The following is a 27,678-nucleotide window of genomic DNA, read 5'->3' on the forward strand; positions in this document are numbered from 1 at the left end:
ACTAATCCTGCAAAATGAAGATACTGTTTCTGGAATTCCCTGTTTCTCAAAGTTGTTAATGTGAGAAATGAGAGAGATGGAAAATCTGGTCATTTTCTCCTAATTAGGTTGTCCTGAAATAGTGTTTGGAACTTTTTACATTCAGAGTGATGTAAAAGTAAAATTATAGGATATCTTATTTTTTTTCACTGATGAGATAAGTTATTTTTAAAGAGCAACTGGTTTTGGTCTTACTGTTTGTGTGTGAATGTAGTGCTTTTGAAGGGCACTGGCTTGATGGCCATTGAAAGTAAAAAAACTTAAAAAAAAGAATAGTTTTTAGTGCCTTAGGGTATGTCTACACTACAGAGTTATTTCGAAATATCTTATTTCAAAATAGTTAATTTGAAATAAGTTATTTCGAAATAGCATTTTGACATTTTGAAATACCGCGTCCACACTGAGTGGACACTGATTTGGAGTTAAGGCCGGCCGGAATCAGGTCAGGGTTAGGGCATCATGTCAGGAGTGTCTTTGTGTGGCTGTTGCCTGAGGCTATCTGAGGCCTGTGCTTAAAGGGACATCCCCTCCCCCCGGGGGGCAGTTGGTTCTCAGGTGCCCCTGCTTGCTTGCCTGCCTTCCACTTACCCCTCCCTAACCCCCCTTCCTGATGTCAAATAAAATACACATTTTTTCAAAAATATAAACTCTTTTTATTTAACAAAACGGGGATGGGGGGGGAATGAAACTCTGGGGAGACTGAGGAAAGGAGGAGGTAGAGGGGAGAAGAAAGGGTGGGAGAGGGCAGGGGGAAAATTGGGAGGAGGGAGCTGGAAGGGGGAAGCTGAGGGGTGGGGGTCTCGCTGTGCCAACTGTCTCCCTGAATGGTGGGTGCAGGGGCCTTGGCGTCCCTGGGGGGATGGGGAGGAGGGTGTGGAGGGTGAGGTGGGAGAGGCAGGAGGGGGAGGAGGAGCGGGAGCTGGGGAGGCAGCAGTTGCTGTAGCGGCACAAGGCAACACGCTCTGCACCAGGGTCTGCAGATGGGCACAGATGGTATGACCCTGGACAAGCAGCTCCTGCCAGAACTCCCGGTCGTTCTGCACCCTCTGCTCCATGGTGTGGTGCAGGGCTCGCAGGGCCCCCAACTTCTGGTCTCGGTACCCCTGCAGTGTTCAGGTGGACCTGCTGAGTCCTCGGGTGCGGGAGGATGTCCCAGGCTGTGTGGTGTGCCCTGCAGGCGCAGCTGGTGCAGCTGTGGAGAAAGAAGAGAAGTGGTCAGTTCTCCTTGGGGACACAGTGGAAGAAGCCCAGCCCCCCTCTGCGAGGTGAGGATAATCATGCCCTGCACTGTCAGAGCTGCTGTGCTTGCACAGAGGCCATGGTCGGAATGTCTGGCTATCCCCGGGAGTGGGAGCTGCCCCGAGACCGCACCCAGGCCCCTGTGCTGTATATAGTGCGGCCGAGGTGGGGGAGATGTTAGAGGCGGCTTGTGAAGGGAGGGCGTCCTGCTGTGTTCCACCCTGGGATCAGGAGCATGTCAGGTCCCTTGTGTGGCAGGCAGCTGGAGCCACCTGCCCAGGGGTGGCCCGGCATGTGCTCACACATGCACAGGTTGCTGCGTGATGTGTGGTAAGCAAGGGCCATGCTCACAGTCCATGGTCTCCCTCCCCGCCTTCCCCCAGGAAGGGGACAATGACGGCACTTATGTGGTGTGGCCTCCCCAGATGACCATGCTGACTCCTCTCCTGGGACTGCTCGGGGGTCCTGCTGGTGTGGCAGCTCCTGGTCAGGGCCCTCTGGTCCCGGCTCGCTGCCCCCTGGGGTGGCACGGACCACCCCGGCCTCCAGGATGCGGTCCAGGGCGTCAAAATAGGGGCAGGTGTCTGCCCCTGCTGCGGAACTGCCCCGAGTGGCCCTGGAGTATGCCTGCTGCAGCTTTTTGATCTTGAGGCGCACCTGCTCCATGGGCGCCTTTCTTGCCCATGGTGGAAGCTATGTGGCCACAGACGGCTGCGTTCCTCTGACTAGTGCGGAGATCTTGAACAGTGGGGGCTTGCCCCCAAACCTCAATGAGATTCATGATCTCCGAACTCGTCCAGGAGGGTGCCCACTGTCTATGGCCCCTGGTTGGCTCCTGGGTGCTGGGGGACTGGGCGGGGGACCGCTGGCTGGCTCTGGCTGCCTGGCTTATCCTGGGGCCACTGGGTTGGGTCAGCGACTTCTGGCAGGCCTGGATCTGCCATGTGCAGTGTGGCCAGAGTCTACCCCTTTAAGGGCTCTGGGGCTGGTGAAGAGGAGAAGAGTCTTCTTGGTTTGGCCCGGAGTGGCCACCAGGGGAAACTGGGAATCGCTGGAGGCCCCCTATTTCGAAATAAGTGTCTACACAGAGCTTATTTCGAATTAGCTATTTCAAATTTGGCGTTATTCCTTGTAGAATGAGGTTTAACTAATTCAAATTAAGTGCCCTACTATTTTGATTTTATTTTGAAATAGCGGTTTGCCTGTATAGATGCTATTAAAGTTAATTTGAAATAAGGGCTGTTATTTCGAATTAACTTTGCAGGGTAGACATACCCTTAGAGACTAAAAAAACATGTAGATGGTGTCATGAGCTTTTGTGGGCACAACTCACTGAAGAAGTGGGTTGTGCTCATGAAAGCTCATGTTACTATTTACATTTTTTGTTAGTCTCTGAGGTTATGTCTACACTACATGTTTTGCCGGAAGAGGCAATGCAAATGAAGTGCAGATTAGCATTTTCTCACACTTCATTTGCATAATCCCTTCCAATCCGTTTTTGCGCAAAAAGAAGCAGTGTGGATGTTTCCTTTTTGCGTAAAACCTCCTTTTTGCGCAAGATCCTTATTCCTCTGAGGGGCACTGCTTGTTTTTGCACAAAAACCTCTTGTGCAAAAACGGACCGGAAGAAATTATGGAAATGAAGCGTGAGAAAATGCTAATCTGCACTTCATTTGCATTTCCTCTTCTGGCAAAACGTGTAGTGTAGACATAGCCTAAGGTGCTACAAGACTATTTGTTGTTTAAGTTTTTCTAGTTACAGACTAACATGGCTATCCCTCTGAAACATTGAAACTAGAGTTATTCACAGAACCAGCATGACTGCCATCTAGTGGAGGTATTATCTTGGGTGGTAGAAGCTTGTGTTGTAGGTCAGAGAGTGCCAGGTTTAAACTCTGTTGAACATGGTTGATTTTTTTTAGGAAATGGTGAATAAACAAGAAAGGTTAAAAGAATGTATAGTTTAGTACTCATACATTGAGAAATATTGGAATTAAGGCTGCAAATGCAACCTTAATTCTCGCCCAAATGTAAGCCTTTATGGAACAAGTTCTAATGACACAGACCACTGACTTGCTTGTTACTGATGTTGGGATTGTACACAGGAAAAAGTGTGGTCTTCTGATAAGTTGGTAGACTGTGATCTGGGTCTAGAGTCTATTTGTGGTTTTATCACCGACTTCCTATATGATGCTGAGCAAGTCACTGAAATACATTTTCACAAGTGGTCATATAACTTTTTTTTGGTATTCTTTGTGCCCCAAATGAGACAGTTGAATGTTTAGAATTTTCAAAAAAAAAAAAAAAAGTTTTTGAATGGCGAATGTAAGACCTGTGGGTGCACCCTTGTTTGGATGATTGACTGAGGAAATTCATCACATGGGTGAACTCCTTCCTAGAGATCAAGACTGAAGGAGCTCTGAACTGCTGGTATCTGTGTATTGGAATGGAAAATATTATCAACCATTTGGGGGATCATTTGTGATATGTTCTGTCATCCTGCTTCATTTTCTTTTTGCTGTTGCTTTTCCTCTTCTTTTCAATGACATTTGAATCTCTCATCTGGGAGTTCCTTATAGGTCAAACTGTGGAGATTTTTCTCTGTTCTCAGTACACTGTGATGTTTTGTATGTCCTTTAGAAAATTAGTTCCATTTTCCTACTTGTAAATTGGAGTTACACTGCTCTTCCGCAAAGGAGAATGGGATGCTTATCGCCAGTATACATGAAGCACATTTATATTCTTTGATGAAAGACAGTAACCAAGTGCAACTTTTTTATGCTGTCTGAGTACCCTGCTGCATCCAGCAGGAGCTGATGAGTCTTTTTAAGTCTATCTGATACATTTCCTTTTGCTTCACAATCCTTTGTTGTATGAAGTAGATCCTCGCAAGTGGCAGAAGGAAAGCCTTCTGTCTTCTGCTGTTCCACTGAAAGAGAAGTGGAAGACTCACTGTCTGCTCTGCTTTTTTTCAATCTGCAGCTCCCTAACAAGTGACTTTGCAACAAGTATAAGGAAGTATTTTGGAAAATACAAAATAAATATTAAATACAGTTGTATTAAGTACAATTAAATATTCAAGTTGAAGTGTAAAAAATAAAACAAACTTGAACAATCTCAAACTCTGAAAGTTCCCTAGTTGAAGTTGAAAAATGTTTGTAAGGGTAGGTTCGGCTTTTCATGCCTTAATCCCCAAGTATCTCGCCGTTAGGATTTCACAGTTAATTTACATCATACCAGGAACATATTTATTCAGCAGCCAGTGCTCTTGATCTACACTGGATAGTAATTGCTAGGCCTTTGTGGCTGTGGTTTGCTTAAACTCACTTGACCTTTTTACAGTTGGCTCTTAACCCTTCTTTGTTGTTATCTTCAATTTAAACTTCAGCCTGACAGTTTTTCCATTCACAGATGTACATTTGCCAATTTTGGCTCTACAGGTACATTTTTTGTTTTTTTCCTTTTTTTCTCTGTGTGTGTAAATTTTAATGATTTACCTTGAAGGAGTGACTGTAGTAGTGTCAGTTAGATATGATGTTGACAAGTGCAGTGCAAACTTTCCAAATGTGCTATACAAAGGCTTTTAAAAAGTACTTTAAAACAATAGGCAGTAGAAAGGATATCAGGTTTATCTTTTTGTAATTGTAGTATTTACACACAAATTTATAAACTTCCCAAGGCATGTAATAATGCTTATCCACTTATAAAGTGCTCTGACAATTCCAGAAGAAAATTACTATAAGGATTAGCTTTGTTTAATATTTCTCAGAGCTGTGAGAAGTCCTGTGGCACCTTATAGACTAACCGAAGTGTTGGAGCATAAGCTTTCGTGGGCAAAGACCCACTTTGTCAGATGCATGTAGTGGAAATTTCCAGAGTCAGGTATAAATATGCAGGCCAGAATCAGGTTAGAGATGACCAGGTGGATCCAATCAGGGAGGATGAGGCCCACTTCTAGTAGCTGATCTAGAGGTATGAATATCAAGAGAGGAGAAGCTGCTTTTGTAGTTAGCTAGCCATTCACCGTCTTTGTTTAATCCTGAGTTGATTGTGTCAAACTTGAAGATAAACTGTAGCTCAGCAGTTTCTCTTTGAAGTCTGGTCTTGAAGTTTTTTTGCTGTAGGATGGCTACCTTTAGATCTGCGATTGTGTGTCCAGGGAGATTGAAGTGTTCCCCTACAGGTTTTTGTTGCCATTCCTAATATCTGATTTGTGTCCATTTATTCTTTTACGTAGGGACTGTCCAGTTTGGCTGATGTATATAGCAGAGGGGCATTGTTGGCACACGATGGCATATATAACCTTAGTAGATGTGCAGGAGAATGAACCAGTGACGGCATGGCTCAGAGCTGTGAATCGCAAATCAGGAAGCATATGTTAAAATGTCTGGGTTTACTACAGAGTCAGTACATAGCCTTTCAGTAGTTTTCCTTTATTCTTTTGGTTTGTCTGTAGCCTGGAATGCCACTTTGCAGATAGACTATTTTAGAATTCTTATATATAATTTAAATAGTGCAGTCATTAGGAGTTAACACCGCTGTCAGTATAGTCTAGCTACAACAGTGGTTTAAATAAACAAAATCCTTCTGTCTCAGATACTTTTTTAAATTATAAAAAATTCATAAACTTGATTTATAACCCGGTTTGTGATGCTGGCAGCAAAAAATGTCAAATATGAATCTTTATTTTGTCAAGAGCCATCTTTTAGTTTACACATTCAATATATATACTGTCCCTAAGGACAAGCCTTTGTAGCTGTTGGCAGTGTTGACAGTCAACTTAAAAGAAGGGTATTTCTTGTATTGATCACATTTAATTTTACCTTAAATTGCATTTTTAGTTTATTGTAGTCAAATTAACTTGTAAATTAAAAGATCAGATGAAATGAGATAAAGTTTCTTTTAAAATAAGACTTATTTTGTTGATGCACAGAATGCCTGAAAGAAACACACAAAAAATTGATAGCTGAGAGAGAAGGGAAACATACAAGAAACACTGATACTTGCATTAACTTATTGTTCACAAAAATGGTGCCATGCCTCTGTGCAAAATATTATTTTTCAGTGTGTGAAATATAGATTTGTTTAAAAAAGGAGCATTATCTACAACTTATTTAATTGGTTTGTATAGCTGATGTTTTTAATTAAAAAAAAATAAACTGTATAATTCAGTATTATATTCTTCAGATTCCTGTGGAATCATTTGGCATTGTCAGTTTATTTTGTCTTACTGCATGAATATTCCTAGAATATTTAATACCACAATCTGCTTCATATTCCTAATTTTTAGAATAGGTGTAATAAACTTGTCTCATTGCTCCTGAAACAGACTTTTAGATTAAATAATCACTTACATACATATTTCTGGTTTAATAACAATAAACCAAAACATTTTTTACCATTTTCCTGCACTGGGGCAAGGATATTAAAATAATTGGACAAGAAAGTATTAGGAGACTTTCAGAATACTGTTAGCAGAACTGAGATAGGCTTTTGATCAAAAATTGGATCAAGTGAGAAAGCATGTTAAACATGTTGGCAACATACTTCACTTGAAACTGAGGCCAGTTGAAAACTTGTTCCATGGATTTTGTATGTGAGAACCAAACCTGAGATTTGTTTATTTGCATACTATGTAGGCATTAAACAAGATCTCTCTCCAGAAGATCTTGTTATCTAAGGGCTGCCTTTTGATTTTTTTTTTTAAATTAACAGGAACAGGATCTGGCCCTACTTTAGTCAAAACAAATTAAAGGCAAAAGACCTAATTGAATGGGAAGTTATAGGTGTGGGGAAAGCCAGGGAAAAACTTAAGAGAAAAGTGCTAATGGGAAAGGCATATAACAATTATAAGCTTTTCCAAAGTAAAGAGACTGGTGGCTTTTATTTGCTCTTGGTGGTTATGATTAGTGTTACTTCAGTAGTCAACTACCTGAATGGGATTAGATTAAGGAATAGTAGTGGTGGAAAGCTAACTGAAATCAAGTTTGTTGTAGGATGTGAATGTTAATACTGCAGGTACCGAGATATGAGTAAGATTTCTTAACCCATAAAAAATACAGATGCCATATTCTGATGCACAAGGTAGTTGGGTAATAGTAAAAGTAAAAAATAAAAGGGTAGTAATTTAGTCTTTCAATAATAAATGAATCATGATACATTACAAAAAACAAATAATTCTGGTAGCACTTTATAGACTAACAAAACATGTAGATGGTATCATGAGCTTTCGTGGGCACAGGCCACTTCTTCAGATGACCGGAGTTTTGAGTTTAGGAGTGCAGACCAAAAATGTCAAGTTTAGAATTAGCAAAAGCATAAAAATGGAAAGTTCATGTTAAGTTAAATGATTGTGTTAATTAGAAATTAATTCACTTAGAGAAAAGAAAGCTTTCCCTTCAACAATGGTTAGTATTCAGCATTGGGAAGGAAGGGGTGAAGGAGGAGAAAATTAATGATTGGCTATATTGGTTAGCTGTGGGCATGACCTGTCAGTCATTTACATTTTTTTTTGGTTTTGTTCAGCCTTTCTATGGAAGGGGATCTGGTCAACGACAGTTAAATTCTTCCAGTTCTCCCACTTCTAAATCTCAGAAGCTTGTTGGCTTCCAGGGAGGCCTAGCAAGTGTAAGTGTCCTACACACACTAAAATAATGGTTTTGCATGTGCAACAGAACATCATGAGGTGCCCTCAATGAATGGGAATAGGATCTCATGAGTAGGAGCTCTAGAAAGTGTCTCTGTCTTTCTCTAGAAGACTATTAATCTTGTAGTCAATTCCTTGCAAGTAGGAATAAGAGATCCTCCGGAAAAGGGCTTTATTCCGGAGGATCGCGCCAGTCTGGACGCTCTTTTCCGGCTTTTCCCCAAGCCGGAAAAAAAGCGGCGGCCATGTTTATTTAAATCCCGCGGGGGATATTTAAATCCCCCGCGGATTTCCCTGTTCCAAAGTTAGAAATTAGCATGCCTCTTCCGAAGAAGGGGCCAATCTAGACGTAGCCCTCATGTTTATCAAAGCTAATTTTATTTGTTAGCCTCATCATGTCATTTTATAGGCATTGCTGTGGTATTTATCACAGAATGACAATAATAATTTATTTTGTAAAGATGCCTAAATGTTGCTGAGTCTTAACAAACAAAACACAGGACTCCTTTCCTTAAGAGGCAGTTCTGATTAAAATCTAGCTCTGTGTAGCTAGATATATGTTCTTTTCTTGTACAATAACAAAACACTTAACTGTAGTCCATATCAGAATTAGGAGCATTTAGTTGTATTTCACTGAACTGAAGCCAAAGCTGTACTGGCCAGTAACAACAAATTCTAATCAATTGCAAACAAGAAGAGTTAGCTCTGTAGAGTTTAACTGCACTGCAAATTTGTTATTTATAATCTATGTTCAGTAACAATTAAAACAGATGGATTAAGAAAGTTTAATAGTTCAGAGTAGAAATGCTATTCTTGACAGCTATTTTTCCTCATTTTTGTTGACATATGTTATAATTCTAGTAACTGTATTAAGGACTGGTAGTCATATAATGAGTTATTGTGTAATTTAAATTAAGCTAATGGAGTTTACATCTAATGTTACATGGTATGTTATTTCTTATGAGAAATTCAAATTATTAGTTTTTGATGTGTTATTATAAAAGTGGCTTGTTAATTTGACCTTCACTTACCCAAAAATATATTAATTAGTTTCATATAGGTAGAAGATTATATGTAGTTGGTATATTTAGTTTAAATTACTAGGAATTGCCAAACAGCATATGGGGAATAATATGTTGAATAAAAGGAATATATGCATATTTGTAAAAAAATTGTTTTTAAAAGGTTGTTTTCCTACTGTACCACATTTTTTAAAATTCTATGCATGACTGAGATCTATTCATATAGCATTATTTTTATTTTTATGTTGTATTTAAAAGACTGCAAACTTTTTACTGTTTTAGGGTGAGATGTATCTTTTGTCCCTCTCTGTCTCGCAGTACTAGAGCATGTACTTCTCTTAGGGTGGTATCCTTCAAATCACCCCACTTTTACACTAGGTCCAGTTTTACAGCACCCCACTTCACCAGCCCTCAGCAGGTCGAGCTGGATTTTGGTTGCTGGTATTGCCTTCCTTGGGCCTGAGATTGGTATGAAAATGTAGTAAGACTGAACAGTCTTTCCAGAATAAAGTATTATTTATTTATCTATAATAACCATAACCAACAGAGGGAGAAAGAGCTGAAACAACAAAAGGTCTTACATAAACATTAGCTTTGCCTTGCACCTTTTGGCCCTACTTGTCATAGAACTACAGAAGAATAGGACCAACCCTAATTAAATCATCCTAGCCATGTCTCTGTCAAACCTGGCTGTGAAAAGCTGTAAGGATGGAGATTTCACTACCTTCCTTGGCAACCCATTCCAGTGCTTCACCACCCTCCTAATTAAATTGTTTTTCCTAGTATCCAGCCTAGACCTCCCCCACTGTTACTTGAGACCGTTGCTCCTTGTTCTGTAATCTGCCATTACTGAAAAGAGTCTAGCTCCATCCTCTTTGGAACCCCCCTTCAGGTAGTTAAAGGCTGCTATCAAATCTCCCTTCCCTCTTCTCTTCTGCAGACTATATAAGCCCAGTTTCCTCAGCTTTTTCTCAAACATCATGTGTGCTAGCCCCCTAATAATTTTAATTTTCCTCTGCTGGAAATGTACACATCCTTTGTACACATCCTTTCTGTAGTGGGAGGCCCAAAACAGGCCTCATCTGCTGAATAGAGGGGAATAATAACTTCCCTCAACCTGCTGGCAGTGCTCCTTCTAATGCAGCCCAATATACTATTAGCTTCCTTGGCAGACAAGTCACAGTGTTTTCTTGTGTCTACTTCTCATCCACTGTAATCCCCATGTTCTTTCTTTCAGAACAGCTGCTTGGCCAGTTGGTTCCCAACCTGTAGCAGGGCATGGGATTCTTGCTCGTATCCCTATCCTGCAGCTTATCTTCCTCTTCCCCGAGGATAGTGTCATCCATGATCTTGGTGAGGGTGCAAGCCATCCCATCATCCAGATCATAAATGAAGATGTTGAACAAAACTGGCCCAAGGACTGACCCCGTGGCATTCTTGTTACCACCTGTCAACCACATATTGAGCTGTTGATCGCTACCGGTTGGGTCAGACAAACTACCCAGCTTTCTATCCACCAATCCATATTTCTTTAACTTGCTGGCAAGAATATTGTGAGAGATGGTATCAAATTCTTAGCTCAAGTCAAAGTATATCAAGACCATCCATACCCACTTTTCCCATACCCACAGAGCTAGATATCTTATCACAGAAAGCAATTAAGTTGGTCAGGAAAGACTTGCCTTTGGTGAATCCTTGTTGACTGTTCCCAATGAACTTTCTCACCTCTAAGTGTTTCAGAATGGATTCCTTGTGGGCCTGCTCTGATATTTCAAGGGACTGAGGTGAGACTGATTGGTCTTTAGTTCCCTTGATTCACCTTACTTTTTAAAAAGCTTTGCCTCTGATTTTAAATAGTGATTATCTATCTGGATGAATAGAAACATTTTTCAAGTTTTTTGAGGTCTAAGGTTGTCCTTTGGTGTACATGTGTACGTGTGGGGCCCGATGAGTGTGTGATGGGGCCAGTTGTGAGCAGTGAGGAGCCTGTTGGCTATAATATCAACTAAAATCTTCTATTCTATCTAAATACTGCTAGCAAGGTGACAGCAGTGTTGCCTATGTGAATTGTGAAAAAGGAGGATAAAGAATCTTGAGAGCTCCTCTTCTGTGTAGATAACCACACAAATCTGCTTATATGAGTTGACCTGCTTATCAGAATATTTCTGTTTTCTGTCCCTTGTCTGACATAATAAGGTGGACTCATCATAAGGTGGACTGTATTTATGGAAAATGGCTCCTTTTACACTGGAAGCTGGGTGAACGGTTATGCCCGCTGTACTTTCCATGTCTGATGTAAGATTTAGATATATTAGGAGCCCCATTGACACACACGTGGGTTAGCTCTGACCTTATGGCATCATCTAACCAAATGCTGGTGATGGATTCCTCATTTGAGATCATATTGGTGTTAACAAATGCCTGTGCATTCTGGTTATGTGTCTGTGCTAATTCAGTTCTTTTGGTATTGCTTTTAGAAGTATGTAACTTATACCACTTTTTCAAGATGCTGAGTGGTTTTTTTAAATTTCCTTAAGTGACTCCCTCATGCCATTCATTGCTGGGATTTGGGTAGGTTTCTATTGTGTATTCCAGGGATTTGCATTTCTTTACTACCAGATTCTCAAGCTATAATATCACTTTTAAAATCTGATATTAAGGCACAGAGTGACAATAACTAAATAGTGATGTCCTGATTCTGTGCCATCCTCCTTTTTCTTATATCCTGTGCAGACTGTCTAGGATGATTTTTCTCATGTTCCTGGTTTCCCATCAGGCTTGTTAGCTTTTTTTTTTAAGTGACTTCTTTTCTGATTATGAATTTTATTAGGGTCCTTTCCAAAATCACTGCAAGAGTGATTACTTTGAGTGGCCTAGAAAAGGGACTTTCTATACTTAATAGAACTGGCCTTTCTTGGAATTCACACCTCCAGATCAGCTACTAGAAGTGGGCCTCATCCTCCTTGATTGGATCCACCTCCTCATCTCCAGCCTGATTCTGGCCTGCATATTTATACCTGCCTCTGGAAATTTCCACTACATGCATCTGACGAAGTGGGTCTTTGCCCACGAAAGCTTATGCTCCTACACTTCAGTTAGTCTATAAGGTGCCACAGGACTCCTTGCCACATATTGCAAGTTAAATAGAAGGGTAATCTCCCCTCTATATTTCTGACTCTCTCTCAGAAAAGATAATGACCTATATGTAGTACTGAGAGGGAAATGTACTTGAAAATGGGAAACTGAGGTACAGAGACATGGATATCCAAAGTATGCAGTAGTATTATATGCCCAGTTTGAGATGTCTGTGGTGAATTGGATGATTCCTTGTATTCGGTTGTTTTAAGACCTTTGTAAACTAATGTGTGAATGAGTTCCCCATTTAAATCAGCTGTAAGGGGCCACACATAAAACACAGCCTAACATTTAGCCCACATGGTAGCACTAGGTAGATGAAAGGAGGAAATGGAGAGAACACAGAAGTTGACAACAGATTGTGAGAGACAGGCTGAAGAGCTGCTACAAGTGTGTTACTGATCCTGGAAGAAACCTGAAGAGGTTTTTAGGGTCAGAGTGCAGGTTGGAAAAGGCTGCTTTTAGTGCTGTGAGTAAAAGAAGCAGTTTCTGCAGACTGAATTCCCTCTGTGTTCGAGAGACAGTATGTATTTGTAATTAAACAAAACTGCAGAAACAAAACAAAAAAATCCCTTGACTATCACTTCTATTCCCACAGGGCCCCAACATTTGCATTACCTATGGCATCACAAATCTAGACCCATGAGCATTACCAACTTCCCTGCACTCTTTGGTACCTCTCAATACTTTGCTGTTGTAGCTCCAACCTGGGCTGCTCAGAAACAGCATTCACACCATGAGTGGGTAGCGTAGCCCTAGCCAGTCACTCTGATGCTAACAGCCTGATAGCAGTGCACCATAAATGCACTGGGTTTCAGCAGGGTGACTCCACGACACTTCTATTCTTGAATTTTCTTAAAAAAAAAAAAAAAAAAGTATATTCCAGCCCTCTCCTGAGATAAGGTGGGTGAGTTAATATCTTTTCTTGGACCAAATCTGAGGAAGTGGGTCTGGCCCATGAAAGCTCATCATCTAATAAACCATCTTGTTAGTCTTTAAAGTGCTACATAGTCCTGTATTTTGTTTCAGCTACACCAGACTAACACGGCTACATTTCTATCACTATTCGTATGAGGACAGACTTGGAAGCTACTCAGAGCTTCTTCAGGTCTAGGAATGGTAACTAGTATGACCACTAAGTACAACGTCAAGCAGATAATTTAGTATAAGTAGTTAAACTTATGCCTAGAGAACTCTCTCATCAATTTAATCCATTGCCAACAAGGAGCGGCAGCTATGTTAGTGGGAGAAAGGCTCCTATCAAAATAGCACCATCCACACTGATTGGTGTGCTTTTTATTGCTTAGAATGGGAGGTGTGGAAGGAGGGTTAAATCCCTGAAAAACATAAATTATGCTGACATACGTAATGGTGTGGTCATAGGCTAAGTTACAAAGTACTCTTAAGTTTCTTCAGAGAGTGACCTAGAGCAGCTTGTTTGCAGCGCAATAATAAAGGGCCCGATCCTGCCAATATTGTTTCATAAATCATTCGCGTTGGTGTGCCGTCCCACTCTTTTAATTAAGTTACTTATTTAAGAACTTCAGAATTGAATCCAAAGTCTCAGTACTTTTTTAATGTATGTGTTTTAAAGATATACTCTATTCATGCTGCATTAAGTCAATTATAGAAAAATCAGACATTGAGATTCTTATCAAATCAAGTTGCACACAATGTACATTAATCTACTGTTTAGTCTGCTGAATATATGTAAGGAGGTTAATGTAAGAACCACAATTTATTCATCTTTTGACCATTTTCTTTCAAGGCCCATAGTTTTGCAGCAATATCCATTTGTGAACCCACATGGAGCTCCAATGACCTCTGAGGAAAGGTTTGTCTCCATGGGTGTTTGCAGAATCAAGGCTAAAATTGTAACCTTAAATTGGCTCTTACAATTTCTTTACATAGTTTATTTTAAAAGGTCTGCAGTTCTATGAAATATGAGTTCTTTTAATGGAAAAAGGTAGTTCTGTGTAATTTGGCAATTGCTGTGTGGTTTTTAATTAAACTTTTCAAAAAGTTCACCTTTGTATAGGGGCCAAGCATAAGAAATTTCAGTAAAAAGATGAAGTAATTGAAAAGTTACTTTATTTTTAAAAACGTTGAAGACCGAGTTTTACAACCTACGAAATGCTATGGTAGAACTATAGTACTGATATCTAGCATGTTTAAGAAAAATAAAATCTATAGTGATGGGATTGCCTTAGCCAAGCACAGCATATGGATGTTCTGCAATTACTGACCCATAACTTTGCTGTCATTTCTCAATTATGTAATTTTGCACTATGTCAGAAATATTATAATTTGCATAAAGACTGGTTATTTCTCTACCATATAGTATATAAATATATTATGACTAGGTGGTAGTTGTTACAAACCATTCAGTGTACATATTTGTATAATCTCGCTATGATTATTTCTCATCAAATGTTTATGCAACTCTTTCGTCTCTGTCTTCAACTTTCAAAAATCCCTATTAGAATTCATAGCAAACCATTTATTTCCTCCCTCTACACTGTCATCCCATTAAACCCTAGATATGAAATGTATTTAATTTAAAAAATATTGTTCTTTTGTGGGGTGGGAAAGGAGTACTAAACCTTGCTCAAGAGGAGATCACAGGGAATAGAATAGGATTATGTGGGGCGATGGGATATGGCAGCAATAAGGACAAAGACTTCCCTTTTTGTTTTTGGCATCTGTACAGAGTTCTGAGAGCAGATGCCTATCAGAGTATAGAAGTGAGAGCGGAGTATGTTTCATTATATCAGTGTTTCCCAATTTTATTTGACCGAGGAACTCTTTTCAGCTTTTCAGAATTTCAAGGAATCCCTGGGGGGAGGGGGGGGAAGGACCCAACAATTCATGAAAACCCCCACCAATGCATTAAAATCACATTCTTTCCTCAAGACCCTCCACCCCTTCCTTGAGGCCTCAGCCTCTCTGTTCCCCTCCTCTCCATCACTTGCTATCCCCAGCCCTTATTCACTCTCACTAGCTTGAGACAGGAGATGTGTCTCCTGGGGTGGGAATGAGGTATTTGGGTGTGGGAAGGGATGAGAAGTACAAGCTCTGTGAGGGAATTTGGATACAGGAGAAGGGGATGCTGGCTTGGGGAGGGGACTCCAGGCTGGAGAGTGTTGGCTCAGGTGGAAGGTTGGGGTGCTGAGCAAGCCACGGGCTTGTGGATGTGAGGGTGCAGGAGTTTGGGCGGGATATGTGAGAGACTCAGGGCAAGAAGATTGTGAGTATGATGGGCTCAGGACACAGATTTGCCATGTGTGGATGATGCAGCAGTGTTGTGGCAGAAGACTGAGGATGTGGGGATACAGGAGTTTGAGAATGTGAGAGGCTCAGGACAGGGGGTTCCAGTGTATGATAGGCTCAGATTTGGGGTCAGGTGGTGCAGGAGTGTTATGATGCTGCAGTGAGATGGGAGTTTGGCCCCAATTGGGGGCTTGTTGGCCAGGCTTCACTTTTAAATAAAATATTATGTCAAACTCAAAAGGTTTTAGCATTGTCTTTATTTATGAGAGGGGTGAGGAACCTGTCAGGGTGCTGGGGCAGGAGGTAGGTTGCTGGGGCTAGGGCCAGGGTGATGCTGGGTCCTGGGGTGGCAGGGTGCTGGAGCCAGGGACAGGGTTGTGCTAGGGTGGGTGGCAGGGTGCTGGGACCAGGGCCTGGGTGGTGCTAGGTGTTAGGGTGGATGGCAGGGTGCTGGGGACAGTGCTGGTGGGGACAGGGTATTGGGGGGGGGGGGGGCAACTGGACGAGGCAGCTGGGACCAGTACCTGGCAATCCTGCAGCACCTCTGGGTTCCGGGAAGTGTGCGACTGCACTCCCTCTCCCCAGACAGCTAGCATGCGTGCTGCCTGAGCAGCAGGGCTGTTGCACCCCAGCAATTTACTTCCGCGATGCCGTCCTGCAGTGGGAGGGCTCGGGGAGTTCCAGGGCAGAGCGTGCTGCCTGCATAGTTTGAGCTGAGCAGCCCCGGGTTTCCTGAACTTCCTCCCTTCCCCTGCACCTCAGAGAAAGACCCCGGAACTAAGTTGCTGGTCCCATAGCCCCAGCTATTCAGGCAGCGCGCGCCGGCTCCTGTGGGGAGGGGAAGTGCTTCCCTCCCTGCTGTGGGTCACATGGGGTCACTCCTGTCCAGCACTCCCCTGGTGTGCCGGCTGGGAGCAACTGCTCCCTCTGCCCCTGCCTCCATGTGACTCTGCTGGCTAGCTGGCTATAAAGGGGTGGCAGTCTGCTCCCCCTTTTCTGTCAGTTTACTGCATTGCTTGAGGGAATCAGTTTTCCACAGCCCTGAATGACTTAGTCATACTGTCATAAGTTTGTAATGCACATTGGTGCTAAGAGAGCTACTGTCAATAGTTGGTATTGGGTGAGCAAAATTAACGAATAACTGACCTGAATCCTGCAGTTCTATAGTAACTTTTCAGTACTCAACTAGCCCCCTCCAAAACTAAATCTCTTCTTATTGTGTGCTCACTGTCCACTTTTGCTTATCTTTGGGTTTTTAGGGTATACTATAATGGGATTTTTTCTTCCCTGTCCATGGAACAGTTAAGAGTATAGGTCTTGTTCTCCACATCCAATTCAGCCTGTGCATATTCACAAACTTTTGGCAGGTGTAGTGGCCTATTTTAAAAAAACTGGCTTTTTTATGCAGCAGGTGCTCATGCCTGGTTCTTGCTACCTCCATAGAGATAAGAGTGAGGAAACAAATATGAATTTAATTGTAACAGTTAATCAAACCAACCAAAAAAAAAAAAAGAAAAAGAGAATGAGTGATCTTTATCTCAATCTGACACTCGTTCTAAAATCTGAGGAATTTGAATACACTCATATCTATTTAACCCATGTATTTGGTAGGATCATAAGCAAAATGTGTGTAATAAGCTATAATTAATTTCCTTTCATTTTGTCATGCTGCTGCCTGTGGAATGTGCATTTAGTTAGAGCTTTCCTAAATGAGTTACTGACTTTCACCCAGAGGACAGTTTCACAAGCATAGGGATAATACACTGGGAGGGAGTAAACAGCAGCTAATAGCGATACTAGCAGTAACATACACACTCAGATCAGCATGTCACTTAACTGCCTGTCACAGCAGGTTTTCTTCAGGCAACTGTTTTGGTGTCTTCTACACTTACATAGATAACATGATGAAAATCTCCACAGGAAACTGAAGAAAATGAGAAACATTGCTGTGAGTCATTATATCTGCGAATTTTTTTACAGAGATTTTTTTTTCTCCATATACTGATACAAATGCACACTTGCCTGTTGCTTTTTTCATCCCTGTTGCATTATTCAACCCTTTTATTATTAATATGCATTCAGTGCACTGTATTCACATTTAAACCAATCATCTTAAAAATAATATTTAAAGTTGTCTTTGTTTTCTAACGAGAAACTTAGAAAGGGTTTAAAATGAAATAATACTTTAAATCACATTATTTTGAAATAATAATCCATCTGCTTCTCTTCCATCTTATTCTGCTTTTATGGAACCTCTTCCCTTTTCCATTTTTCAATGCTTTGGTATCTGATGTTATGAACATTTCCTCGAGTAGTGCACGGAGACCTTCAGGGAAAACTGTGTACAACACTGACATTTCTAATGTAAAAAGCAAGCGGAGAAAACAAAAGGTTTTTTTTAAATGTTTGGGAACCTGGTGTGCCTTCTTAACCCACTAGAAATATACAAAGAGAATGTACACTTTTTTCTTCTGCAGCTCATATTAAAATATTTGACACTTGTTTTGAGGCACTTCCAGAATGGTTTTAATACCAGCCTTTATCAAAAATAAAATACTCGTGGATAATGAACTGCTCTTCCACACTCAGACAGTATTCACCATGCCTCACAAGAATTAAAGATACGGTTCTGTTATAGAGGTCACAGATTGTATGACTGCTTCTGGGGCAGGGCTGAAACAGATGTCAGCCCTGAGGCTTCCAAAGCAGTGGCCGAAGCAGTGTCTGGGCTTACTGGAGCAGGAATACTGGAGCAGTTGGGCTGGAGCGTCTGCTGGCAATCAGCCCCAGTGCCACTGGAGCAGCTGCCAGGATAAGGGCAGACTCCTTAGGGCTCATGCAGAGGTGGGGCTGAAGCATCTTATTAAAAAAGGGTGATGACAACACTATAAGGGTGCAGAAAGTATTCACTTGATTGCAATTTTATACCCCCATTAAATATTATCCACAGAATTTTGTGCCTTAGCAGCTGTTGTCTTTAGCAGGAAGTATCGTCAAATGTGCGGTGTTAAGTCAAATGTATGGAAGAACCAAATTTATTTATTGCAGGAAAGAGGTAAACAAATCCTTTACAGAATTTACAATCTAAATTATGCTTTATTAATGGTTGTCTCCTTCCCCCACCCTCAACATCAGTTATACCTTGAGATTTCTCTCCAGGTTCCGAAGTGCATCTATTGCTTAAACATTCATAGAATCATAAAATCATAGACTACTAGAACTGGAAGAGACCTTGAGAGATTATCAAATCCAGTGGCCTGACCTCGCAGCAGGGCCAACCATCATCTAGATCAGAGCTACTCAACTTTGGAAGCCCTGGGGGCCACAAGATACTCAAGCACATGCCGAGGGCCGCAGCTTAAGTGTGGTTGCATATACATGCAAATATACATGCAAATAACTTCTTTCACACTGATAGGCATGAACACAGTTAAGGCAAGACTACACAACACTCAGGCCCCATTTAAGTCAGTTCTGTTAATATTAATAAAATGCAATGTTACCTGATTTCCACCCGTATGACAGCACTTCTAATGAGCACTTTAAAAAATAAAATTGTATGCCAGTGTTTTGGGTGTTTAGCTTGAAGCTTGAGGTTGTGCGTTTCTTGGAGTGACTTTATTCAGGAAAAAGTTTCCAAACCAGTGTGCTCTAACCTGCAGCGGGAGGAGAGCTGGGCAAGTCAGGCCGGACACAAGAGGCAAAAAAGGACAGGTGCCTAGGAGGCCCATCCTGGATTCCCAGCAGGGCTGACATCCCCACATGGGAGTCTGTTGCTCCATGCAGGATGGAGGCAGGGCTGCCCAGCCATGGCACTGGACCCAAATGTGGCTGGTATGAGCCAGTCAGCACCTCACAGGCTCTGCCCACAAGGCTAAATAGCCAGCACTTCCCACAATGTCCTGGCGCTCCTGGTACCCGCTACCTGGGGACTGAAAATGCCGATACCCTGTACCCGTCTGTTCCAGCCAGCCCAGCCCATCTGCTTGCGTTTTTCAATGCTCACCCCATCTGGGAGATGTCTCGCTGTTGTGGAGCACGTTCCCAGGAGAGGCCGTGTTCAAAAGATCCCACCCGGGGGCTGCGTGTTGAGCCCCATGTAAACCCAAACTGTACTGCGGGCCACAAAGAAATGAGCCGTGGGTTGCATGTGGCCTGCAGACCGCGTGTTGAGTAGCCCTGATCTAGATCATCCCTGACAGATGTCTGTCTAACCTGCTCTTAAATATCTCTAGTAATGGAGACTCTACAACCTCCCTAGCAATTTATGCCAGTGTTTAACCACCTGAAAAGAAATTTTTCCTAATGTCCAATCTAAATTTCAATTCCTGCAATTTAAGCCCATTGCTTCTTGTCCAATCATCAGAGTTAAGGCGAATAATTCCCCCCCTCCTCCTTGTAGCACCCTTTTAGGTACTTGAAAACTGCTATTATGTCTCCTCTCAGTCTTCTGTGTTCCAGATTAAACAAACCCAATTCTTGCATTTTTTCATCATAGGTCATGTTTTCTAGACCTTTAATCATTTTTGTTGCTCTTCTTTGGACCTTCTCCATTTTCTCCACATCTTTCTTGAAATGTGGTGCCCAGAACTGGACACAGTACTCTAGTTGATGCCTCATCAGTGCAGTGTAGAAGGAAAGAATTATTTCTCCTGTCTTGCTCACAATACTCCTGTTGGTGCATCCCAGAATGATTTTTGCTGCTCCCTCCCCCTTCTCCCCCAGCAGTGTCACACCTGTTGACACATTTAGCTTGTGGTCCACTATGACCTTTAGATTCCTTTCATCAGTACTCCTTCCTATATATTTTGTGTGTGAAACTGATTGTTCCTCCTAAGTGTAATACTTTACATGTGTCCTTATTGAACTTCATCCCGTTAAACTAGAGAAATGGTCTGAGGTAATCTATATCATTTTGAATTATGATCCTATCTTCCAAAGGTTTCGCAACCCCTTCCAGCTTGGTATCTTCTGCAAACTTTATAAACATACTCTTTATGCCATTATCTACATTGTTAATGAAGATATTGAATAGAACTTGTTCCAAAAGTGATTCCTGCAGAACCCCACTTACTATGTCCTTCCAGCATGAATGTCAACCAGTCGTCTTCACTGTCCTGATAGTTCTCTTCTCCACCTTCCCCCAAACTGACTTAATCCATAACCATATTCCCATTACCTCCAGGCCTAGAGAAGTAGGAGAGAAGGTAAGAAAGAGGGATGCTTAGTAGAGCTTATGCTGTCCAGGTACAGCTGTGGTATGAATACCCCATGCTTTGCTTTTTGATGATGCTATATGAAATTGTCCACCTGAAACCTGAAATCTACCTCTTCTCCTGTGCAATTTGTTGGCAAGGACTTGAGGAAGATTGAAGAAATTGTAGCTCAGTCCTGTAGTCTCAGTAGTAGCAGTCCATATTGCACTTTACATTATAGTGGCACCTTTATAGACTTTGCACGCTGTCTACAGAATGGTGCATGACTGATTAACTAATGTTGGTACTTAGCCCCACCAGTGCTGCAAATAATTGAAATGAACTCTGTTTAGCCTTTCCTATATACTAATAAACCTGCATGTAGAGTGGTGTGAATTTCAGTGTTGGTTAGTTGATATTCAATGTAGAGTGGATGTGTATTGTTAAAAATCTGTCATTAAATGAATACACATCTTCATCCATCGGTAATGTGCTGAGTGCACAGTAGCAAGGTAAGAGAGGTATTGAACATAAAAATAATTTAAATTTAAGTTTTCTGACGTTGATTCAATGAGTTACACCTCTGCTGTCATTCCCCATATTGTGTCATTCTGTAACACTACATTCTGCAACTGGCTTATAGAATCATAGAATAATAGGACTGGAAGGGACCTCAAGAGGTCATCGAGTCCAGCCACCCGCCCTCAAGGCAGGACCAAGCTCCACCTACACCATCCCTGACAGATGTCTGTCTAACCTGTTCTTAAATATATCCAGAGAGGGAGATTCCACCACCTCCCTTGGCAGTTTATTCCAATATTTGACCACCCTAACAGTTAGGAATTTTTTCCTAATGTCCAATCTAAACCTCCCCTGCTGCACTTTAAGCCCATTACTCCTTCTCCTGTCCTCAGAAACCAAGAGGAACAAATTTTCTCCTTCCTCCTTGTGACACCCTTTTAGATATTTGAAAACCGCTATCATGTCCCCCCTTAATCTTTTTTTTTCCAAACTAAACAAGCCCAGTTCATGAAGCCTGGCTTCATAGGTCATGTTCTCTAAACCTTTAATCATTCTTGTCGCTCTTCTCTGTACCCTTTCCAATTTCTCCACATCTTTCTTGAAATGTGGCACCCAGAACTGGACACAGTACTCCAGCTGAGGCCTAACTAGTGCAGAGTAGAGCGGCAGAATGACTTCACGAGTTTTGCTTACAACACACCTGTTGATACAACCTAGAATCATATTTGCTTTTTTTGCAACAGCATCACACTGTTGACTCATATTCAACTTGTGGTCCATTATGACCCCTAGATCCCTTTCTGCCATGCTCCTTCCTAGACAGTCGCTTCCCATCTTGTATGTATGGAACTGATTGTTCCTTCCTAAGTGGAGCACTTTGCATTTCTCTTTATTAAACCTCATCCTGTTTACCTCTGACCATTTCTCTAACTTGCTAAGGTCATTTTGAATTATGTCCCTATCCTCCAAAGAAGTTGCAACCCCACCCAGTTTGGTATCATCTGCAAACTTAATAAGCATACTCTCTATCCCAATATCTACATAATTGATGAAGATATTGAACAGTACGGGTCCCAAAACAGACCCTTGAGGAACTCCACTTGTTATCCCTTTCCAGCAGGATTTAGCACCGTTAACAACAACTCTCTGACTACGGTTATCCAGCCAATTATGCACCCACCTTATCGTGGCCCTATCTAAGTTATATTTGCCTAGTTTATCAATAAGAATATCATGCGAGACCGTATCAAATGCCTTACTAAAGTCTAGGTATATGACATCCACCGCTTCTCCCTTATCCACAAGGCTCGTTATCTTATCAAAGAAAGCTATCAGATTAGTTTGGCATAACTTGTTCTTCACAAACCCATGCTGGCTATTCCCTATCACTTTATTACCTTCCAAGTGTTTGCATAGGATTTCCTTAATTACCTGCTCCATTATCTTCCCTGGGACAGACGTTAAACTGACCGGTCTATAGTTTCCTGGGTTGTTCTTATTCCCCTTTTTATAGATGGGCACAATATTTGCCCTTTTCCAGTCTTCTGGAATCTCCCCTGTCTGCCATGATTTTTCAAAGATCATAGCTAAAGGCTCAGATACCTCCTCTATCAGCTCCTTGAGTATCCTGGGATGCATTTCATCAGGACCTGGTGACTTGCTGACACCTAACTTTCCTAAGTGACTTTTAGCTTGTTCTTTGTGTATCCTATCTTCTAAACTTACCCTCTTTCTGCTTGTATTCACTACGTTAGGCACACCTCCAGACTTCTCGGTGAAGACCGAAACAAAGAAGTCATTGAGCATCTCCGCCGTTTCCAAGTTTCCTGTTACTGCTTCTCCCTCCTCACTAAGCAGTGGGCCTACCCTGTCCTTGGTCTTCCTCTTGCTTTTAATGTATTTATAAAAAGTCTTCTTGTTTCCCTTTATGCCTGTAGCTAGTTTGATCTCATTTTGCGCCTTTGCCTTTCTAATCTTGCCCCTGCATTCCCGTGTTGCTTGCCTATATTCCTCCTTTGTTAGTTGTCCTAGTTTCCATTTTTTATATGACTCCTTTTTTATTTTGAGATCGTGCAAGATCTCCTTGTTAAGCCAAGCTGGTCTTTTGCCGTATTTTCTATCTTTCCTACACAGCGGAATTGTTTGCTTTTGGGCCCTTAACAACGTCCCTTTGAAATACTTCCAACTCTCCTCAGTTGTTTTTCCCTTCAGTCTTGCTTCCCATGGGACCTTACCTACAAGTTCTCTGAGCTTATCAAAATCTGCCTTCCTGAAATCCATTACCTCAATTGTGCTGGTCTCCCTTCTACCTTTCCTTAAGATCATGAACTCTATTATTTCGTGATCACTGTCCCCTATACTGTCTTCCACTTTCAAGTTCTCAACTAGTTCCTCCCTATTTGTTAAAACCAAATCCAGAACAGCTTCTCCTCTGGTAGCTTTTTCAACCTTCTGAAACAGAAAGTTGTCTCCAATGCAGTCCAGAAACTTATTGGATAGCCTGTGCCTCGCTGTGTTAGTTTCCCAACATATGTCTGGATAGTTGAAGTCCCCCATCACCACCAAATCTTGGGCTTTGGATAGTTTTGTTAATTGTTTAAAAAAGGCCTCATCCACCTCTTCCACCTAGCCAGGTGGCCTGTAGTAGACTCCTAGCATGATATCACCCTCGTTTTTTACCCCTTTTAGCTTAACCCAGAGACTCTCTACACAGCTATCTCCTACATTCATCTCCACTTCAGTCCAAGTGTGTACATTTTTAATATACAAGGCAACCCCTCCTCCCTTTTTTCCCTGTCTGTCCTTCCTGAGCAAGCCGTACCCTTCCATACCAACATTCCAATCATGCGTCCCATCCCACCAGGTTTCTGTAATACCAATGATATCATAGTTGTATTCATTGGTTAGCAATTCCAGTTCTTCCTGCTTATTACCCATACTTCTCGCATTTGTATATAGGCATCTAAGATACTGATTCGATCTTGCCTCCCTGTTGTGCCCTGACCCTCCTTTCTCCTTGCCATTATAGGCCGTAGTCCCCCCCATTTCCAACCCATCTCCCAGTACCGCACATGCAGCACTTACCTGTGGGCTTTGCTCACCTGCCCCCAACAAAACTAGTTTAAAGCCCTCCTCACAAGGTTAGTCAGTCTGTGTCCAAACAAGGCCTTCCCGCTCCTGGAAAGGTGAACTCCATCTCCGCCAAGCAGTCCTTCCTGGAAGAGCACCCCGTGATCAAGGAAGCCGAATTCCTCCTGGCGACACCATCGTCGCAGCCAGGCATTCACCTCCAGGATGCACCTCTCTCTGCCCGGGCCCCTACCTTTGACAGGAAGGATAGAAGAGAATACCACCTGCGCTCCAAACTCCTTCACCTGTACTCCCAAAGCCCTGTAGTCACACTTGATCCGCTCAGTGTCACACCTGGCAGTATCATTTGTGCCCACGTGGATGAGTAGCATGGGGTAGTAGTCAGAGGGCCGGATAATCCTCGACAATGCCTCCGTAACATCTCGGATACGGGCCCCTGGCAGACAGCATACCTCTCAAGATGAGCTGTCAGGGCGAAAGATGGGTACCTCCGTTTCCCTCAGAAGAGAGTCTCCAACCACCACTACCCTACGTTTCCTCCTCGCAGTGGTGGCAGGAGACTGCTCAACTTTGGTGGTGCAAGGCCTGGTCTCCTCCACTGTGGGGGGTGACTCCTTGTCTCCTGCTGAAAGTAAAGTGTAACGGTTATGTAACAACACAGTGGGAGGGTTAGGAGCAGGGGTGGAACACTGCCCGCTGCCGGAAGTAACCAGCTGCCAGTGCTCACCCTGCACCACTGCCTCCTCCATAAGTGGCTGGTCAACAATCCCACATCCTAGGACACTGACCTCCGTGGACTCCACAGGAATACTGTCCAGGAATTCCTCATGGCTTCGAATGCTCCTCAGCCTGGCCACCTCCTCCTGTAGCTCTCCCACCTGCTGCCTGAGAGATTCCACCAGCAGGCACCTTTCACAATGGTTGTCTCCCCCAGCCTGGAGATCACTCAGTGGGAATTGCAAGCCACAAATACAGCAAGACCACACCAGGACCTGGGTAGAGGCATCCATGCTCAGGTTCTCTGTCTGGATACAGGCACAGGTGGAGGAGACAGGAGAAGTACTGGCACAAGCGCTTCGGGTCTTCATCACCATCAGTCACTCCCTCTTCAACTCCCCTGTCTGCAGTCCCCTGTCCGCTTCGCTCCCCTGGTCGCACTGCTCTGGCTTTTTAAAGCCTGCTTGCCTAGGTCAGGCCTGCCCCCTTCTGAGTCACACAGGAGAAGGCTGAGCCTGAGGCTAATCAGAGGCAATCAAGGGAACAATGGCAGGCTCTCAGTCCCAACTGCCACAGAAGCTGAAACTGAAACTGCTAGCACTCCCTGGAATCAGACTCAATTCACACTTCAAACTGTAAAATTCAAACAGTCAGGCACACACACACACTCACACCACAGCTTGTACTCTCACTGGGTAGCCTCTTCGGCGGTGGGGTCGCTTTGCTCTCCCTCTTCAACTCCCCTGTCTGCAGTCCCCTGTCCCCTGTCCGCTTATGGGTAATGCCAGGGAAACAGACACATTTTATGGCACATCTTTGAGAAGTTTTCTTTTTCTTTATTTCAAAATATATGGAAATGGGTTCCTTAAAGGTTCAAATTCACACGCTACAGCAAAACAAACACACACAACTCTTTTAGTTACGGCTCCTGCTAAGAATTGTTTCTGTTCTCTAGCATGTTAACTTGGATGATGTAGTGATGTGCAACATTGACAGCATGAGGGTCAAACATTATTTCTAAAAAGATCAAGGACCACAACTAGTGCTTTTGGTCAGATTGTCTATCTCGTTTTGTTCCCTTTGTGAAACTGAAGGGCTACAAGGGGAGTAGAAACAGCCCAGGAGTTCCCTGCTACGAATTTCTGAGTTACAGCTGTCTTGCTGCCAACAGCCTCTGTTTTAGCAAGCATGGTAGGGATCAAGTGGAATTTGTGAACCTATCCTAAGATGGCACATAGTTCTTTAGATCTCACAACCAACTGGGACAAACTAGAGCAGCACCTAGGCTGCTACAACTTGCTGCAGGTGTGGGGGAGAGTATTAGGATGCTACACTGTGGATTCTCATCTTCTCAGTTAATGGGTATTTACAACTGTGCAAAGACAGATGTTGTCAGGTGAAGCCATACCAATGGGTTCCTGATAGGTCCTCTACTCCATCAATGATGATAAACTTTTGGCTGCATGCATGTGTGCATTTGTTTCCCTGTCCAATGTGTTAATCATGTGCAATTAGTCAATGCGATAGACTCAGAGACCACAAATCAGATAAACGTACTCTGGTGCTTTCGATGCTTATTGCCAAGCGAGGCACAATACTAGCTGTCAGCAAACTGACTCGCCACTGTATATATGTAGGATGTCACAATGGACTAACACCCAACTAAATGCTCTGGATTCTAGTGTCCCTCCACAGTCAGCCAACGACCACTCTTTGGGGTGAACTTTTTTATACACAGGTTCAAACAAGTTACAAATCACCCCTGAAGTATCAGATTGCCATCATCTGTTAGCTAGTTACCACCCCTTACCTCATAGAATGGGGGGTTTCCATTACTATCCATCATGCTGTCAATTTAGACCTGGTCCTGAACCTGGATTGGTATGTATGTTATTTGTGGGGTGTGGGTTGGCACCAAGATGTTTCTTAACAAGGTGTTCTGTTATGACCCCTCTGAAATGTACTCACGGTCTGTACCTAGTATTTCTTAGGTATGAATGTTTCTGTAATATCAGCCCTTTTCTTGCCAATTTCTGTGAGCAGGGTCTGCCTCTTGCTCTCAGCTTAACTTTCAAAGATTCATTCTTTGTTAGACCATACATCTTGGTGTAGGCAGCTCCTATCCCAGAACGATTGTCTGGAAAACAAAAATTCCATATTGAAAAAGTTCAGGATTTTCAAAAATTTTCATGAAAAAGAAAGACGCACACGCCAGAGTAACCAGTAGCTCAGTGGATAAGAAACTTCACTGTGGGAGACCCAGCTTTGAGTCCATCCTCTGAATCAAGTGGAGCTGTGGTTCCCACAACCAAGTGAGCGCCCTTGTAACAGAGGCAAAATGCAGGACAATGTAGCACTTTAAAGACTAACAAGATGGTTTATTAGATGATGAGCTTTCGTGGGCCAGACCCACTTCTCTGGCCCACGAAAGCTCATCATCTAATAAACCATCTTGTTAGTCTTTAAAGTGCTACATTGTCCTGCATTTTGCTTCAGCTACCCCAGACTAACACGGCTACATCTCTATCACTATTCTTGTAACAGAGGTGTAGTATTTGTCTGTCTATCTCCCTATTGTTTCAGTTTTCCACTTTTATAAGTAATCAAATTTTTATTGGGCCAGAGAGATATGGAATCTGTAGACTGGTGGTCAAGGAACTTGTCTGGGATAAGGGCCCAGTGTGGGGCACTATACAAATACTGAAAAGAGATAATTCATGCCTTGAAAGAATAGTTTTGATAGTTATTTGTTTTAAAAAAGAAACAAAGTAACGTTTGTGTGCATGCACACCTATATACACTG

General features: G+C 42.5%; 1 protein-coding gene and 1 long non-coding RNA gene across 3 annotated transcripts in view; one reads left to right on the plus strand and one right to left on the minus strand.

The window, feature by feature from the left end:
• The window catches only part of TBC1D22A (TBC1 domain family member 22A), a 418,728-nt gene that overhangs the window by 122,111 nt on the left and 268,939 nt on the right, over positions 1-27,678 (plus strand). The window lies entirely within an intron of this gene.
• On the minus strand, positions 1,095-20,526 carry LOC142829181 (uncharacterized). The gene is made up of 3 exons (XR_012903576.1): positions 20,426-20,526; positions 17,189-17,275; positions 1,095-1,231 (listed from the first exon to the last, which is right to left on the minus strand). It is a non-coding gene; the product is annotated as an uncharacterized LOC142829181 (long non-coding RNA).

Source organism: Pelodiscus sinensis, chromosome 1, assembly GCF_049634645.1.
Source record: "Pelodiscus sinensis isolate JC-2024 chromosome 1, ASM4963464v1, whole genome shotgun sequence".
Taxonomy (NCBI): Eukaryota; Metazoa; Chordata; order Testudines; family Trionychidae; genus Pelodiscus; species Pelodiscus sinensis.